The 4,287-nt window shown below is 43.5% G+C and overlaps 1 protein-coding gene across 1 annotated transcript in view; it reads left to right on the plus strand.

The window, feature by feature from the left end:
• Positions 1-4,287, plus strand: part of NRG1 (neuregulin 1) — a 237,281-nt gene that overhangs the window by 40,419 nt on the left and 192,575 nt on the right. The window contains exon 2 of the mRNA XM_026663345.1: positions 2,112-2,289. The gene's annotated coding sequence lies outside the window, so the exon portion shown is untranslated. The remainder of the gene's footprint in view (positions 1-2,111; positions 2,290-4,287) is intronic.

Below are 4,287 nucleotides of genomic sequence, written 5' to 3' on the forward strand. Positions count from 1 at the left end.
GGGATTTGAGTCCCAAAAAGCCAGACATGTCCGGGAAAATCCGGACGTATGGTAACCCTATACTACAGAGAAGATTACAGCCGTCTTCATTTGTCAGAATCAGGGGACAGCCATGTTGGTCCCTCATTTCCTTATTGAGCATTATAGTTATACAACAAGCAAAGCAACAGTTCTCACCACTGGGAGGAACTTGAAAACTGATGCTAGTGCAAAAGGATATTGGTTCACTTAATGGATGCAGTTTCTCACCATAAGCACATGGTGCTTGTGCTCTGAGATCTGCACTGTTTGTGAGTTCCTGATGCGGTTTGAGTGTCTGCTTCCACCTATACGGCCCTGAATGGTTTGAGATGTAGCTGTAAAAGAGACCCTGCTCTCCCAGTACCATACTGCTGTGGTCAGTGGAGGCACTGTAGCAGAGGGCACCTCAGTTTAAAAGACCGGGAGCTGCTAGCAGCGCATTCTCCATGACGAGACTGATGAGCTTCAGTGTAACCACTCCCTACAGCGATGGGTCGGGGTCTTCCATCACTGTCGCTAATCCACCTCCCCACGAGAGGCGGAAGAATTATTCCATCGACTTAATGCTATCTACACTGGGGGTTCGGTTGGTTTAATGGCTTTGCTCAGGGGTATGGATTTTTTTTCACATCCCTGAGCGACGTAGCTCGGTCAGCTTAACGTTTTAGTGTAGACCTGGCCTGAGACTCTGGAGTTCAGTTCCACTCCCTCAATCCAATATGGCCCTAATCTGCTGATCCCCAAGGTGTGCTTCAAAGCCTGCCTCTTTTCTATGGCCTTTGGGAAGAAGGGGCTAGTTTAGGTTGAGCTCAGTGTAATGTGGGTTGGAATTATCTTCCGGAGTGAGTATCTTCTCCCCGCGGTGGTTTGGAAAGCTGCTGTGCTTATAGTTGTTCTGTAAGCTGTCTGTCATGTCAGAGGTACCTGGAGCCTTTGGACAGGCAATGTCTGATAGCCAAATAAATAACATGCTTTACACTTCGTATTCTATTGCCTTCAGTACAGCTCATGGAGATGAGAGGTATGCGATTAAAAAACCCATGGCACTGAGCATCAGAGCCCAAGGCAGCTGACTCTGGCTCGCAGGGCTCTGGCTGCAGGACTATATCAAATTGCAATGTAGACGTCTCGGCTTGGGCTGAAGCCTGGAGCTGGGGACCTTGCAACAGGGCTGGGTCTCAGAGCCCGGGCTCCAGCCTGAGCCCAAATATCTACATTGCAATTTTACAACCCTGCAGCCCAACCCCCCATGAGCCCAAGTCAGCTGACCAAGGCCAGTCACAGCCATGCCATTGGTCTTTTATTGTAGTGTAGACATACCCAAACCAGGGCTCTGACTCAGGTTTGGCGTGTGGATGGAAGGGAAGCTTGGGCTTCGTCAGTTTGACTTGGGTCAGCAAGCACTCAGGACCGAAGTCCTAGGACCCTGTTAAGGGAGTGGGTCAGAGCCTAAATCTTGCTGTGACTCAGATTCAAGACCTATCATTTTTCAGTGTGGACGCAGCTCAAGTCACGAATCAGAGTCAGAAGGTCTGCATAGAACAGTATGGACGTGTTAGCATCTCTGTGAGACCCGGGTCTGGTAACTGTAAACCCATGTTTACAATGTAGTATGGACGCTCAAGCACAGGCTTGGAAACACCAAGCCCGGGTCCCACAGATCTGGGCTCAGTGTACAGTGTAGACATCCCCTACAGTTCCCAGCATGAAGTCTTGCTTCAAGAGGCCTAGCCTGCCACATAGATCGCTACTCAACTGCAGGTCCCAGTATTCATGGGCTGCATCTCTGTATTGACAATGGGAGCATCATTTTAGTTCCGCATAGGTTGTGTTGTCTTATGTCTGGGAATCAAAGAAGGGCCAAGTGTGTGTGTTTCCTTCCAGGGTAAACACACCAATATACCCATTCATATCTTCTCTTTTTCATACATTTTAAGTATAGTTCATGCAAATGAGAGATTTTTTGGTTTAGAAATCATTTAGTCTGGTTCTGTCTCTAAATTTTCTGGCTTGCCTAGGTCTACTTCAATTAGCATGGTTTTCTCTTTCAAAAGCAGCCTAATCACCAGCGCTTTCTTTTCTCTCTTTAGCTGGGCCTCCCAAATTGAAGGAGCTGAAAAACCAGGAGTCCGCTGTGGGCCAGAAGCTAGTGCTCAGGTGTGAAGCCAATTCCGAATACCCCGCTCTCAGATTCAAATGGCTAAAGAATGGAAAAGAAATAACCAAAAAAAACAAACCAGAAAATGTCAAAATCTCCAAAAAACAAAAGTAAGTACCGTGATACATCTTGCAAGCTGGGCTGGGGGGAGGAAGTGGAATTACTCACCCAAGCATTGGGAGTATTAATGATCTCAGCATCCACAACTGAGTGCTGTGAAATAAGGAAAGAGAATTAATGGAAATAAGTTATCTCTTTATTTTCACTGGGACTTATATATTGTTGTCAAGTAATAACAAAAATGGAATATCTCATAACGAATACTCCATTTTTATTCTGATTGTTGTCTTTTATAGCAAAGTGGAGAAATTTTTTTAAAGTAATAAATCTTGGGTGCAGGCCATTGATAAAACATCACGTTCGTTGTTTGAAGTCCCAGATCTGGCTCCAGGAATAATGTTGAGGCTTGCATTGGAAGTTGCTAAGTGTCTCCTGCATGGTTCTGAGAGGCTTCAGTTCCCACTGGCTTTACCAGGGCACTCCGAACTAGAGCTGTGTGGCTAACAGAGTTTTTCGGTTTCTTGTGAATTCTGAAAAATCAAAAGAAAAATGCATTTTGGATCAATCCAAAAAAGAAACGTTTTTTGGTATTTTTGTCGAATTGAAAAGTCAAAAAGAATTGTTTTGGGTCGAACAAAACGTTTAGTTCAACCGAAAATGAAACACTTCATTTAGATATCATTTTTTTTAATATTCTGTAAATTTTAAAAAATAAAATCCAAGGAAATTTCTAAACAGAAAGTCATTTGGAATAAAAAAAAAATCAGATCATTTCATTTTTAAAAGGTCAACATGGAGTGTTTTGTTTTTTTTCATATTTTTTTTAGTTCAACTGAAACTATTTGCCACAATTGACAGAATTTTGCAAAATGTTTCAGTTGATCCAAATCTGCATTTTTCACTGGAAGAAAAAAGTTTGGGTTAAAAAAACATTACCCCACTGCAGTGAGAACCTCATAAGATTGGGCCCTCATCTGAGAGCTGTCAGAAATTCATCCTCCTGATTGGAGGAAAATGTCCTTACTGGGTGGCTGCTGGAGCGTGTGCGGGAAAAATCTGGAGTATTGTTTCTGTATGAAGGCAGTCCGAGAGAGAGAGAGAAGTTAAGTAATAACTTAGTCTCTCATCTATGGAGGAGGGTTTGACATTCTATTTCCACAAGAATGTTTTGGTTTAAAAGGGCTGGTTTGCACCTTGTCCCTCTTACATAGAAGGGTGTATTAAAGGTACAGTAGAACCTCAGAGTTACGAACACCTCGGGAATGCAGGTTGTTCATAACTCTGCAATCTTCATAACTCTGAACAAAACGTTATGGTTGTTCTTTCAAAAGTTTGCAACTGAACATTGACTTAATACAGCTTTGAAACTTTACTATGCAGAAGAAGAAAAAAGCAACTTTCCCTTTATTTTTTTAGTAGTTTACATTTAGAACAGTACTATGCTGTGTTTGCTTTGGGGGCGAGTTCCGGTCCCAAATGAGGTGTGTGGTTGACTGGTCAGTTTGTAATTCTGGTGTTCATAACTCTGAGGTTCTACTGTGTGCATTTAAGACACTTTGGGCCCAATCCCGCACTCCTTGCTCAGGCTAAAGTGCTATTAACTTTACAGGATCAGATCTGAAGACACTTTTCTGTAGAACAAACCACAACTGGTTTTGGTGTGTTGCTCTAAGGTGGGCGATTTTGTTGCATTTTCCTCTGAGGGGGTGAATACTTATTATGTGTCAAATCCTCCTCCACCCAAATAGCAGCACTTAACCTTTTTGTGTTACACCAAGCATATCTGTTCTCGCTATCAAATGGATGAGGCTGAAAAGATACATTCTCTCCTCTCTTCCCCGGCATTGTCCTCGCAGTGTTTTGCAGTATAGCGAGTGACAGAGGAAGCAGGAAGGGAGACAGCTAGAGTAGCCGCCCCTTGAGTCTGTCTCACTGTGACATAAAGAATTTTTGAAGTTTCTTGGCATGGGGTTGTGCAGGAGGTAAAGAAAGGGCCCTTGTACTTTGCATCTGTGAAGTCCTGGTAAGTGGAACCGTTCCAGGTGGTA

This window comes from Terrapene carolina, unplaced genomic scaffold (genome assembly GCF_002925995.2).
Source record: "Terrapene carolina triunguis isolate 2854851 unplaced genomic scaffold, T_m_triunguis-2.0 Scaffold33356, whole genome shotgun sequence".
Classification (NCBI taxonomy): Eukaryota; Metazoa; Chordata; order Testudines; family Emydidae; genus Terrapene; species Terrapene triunguis.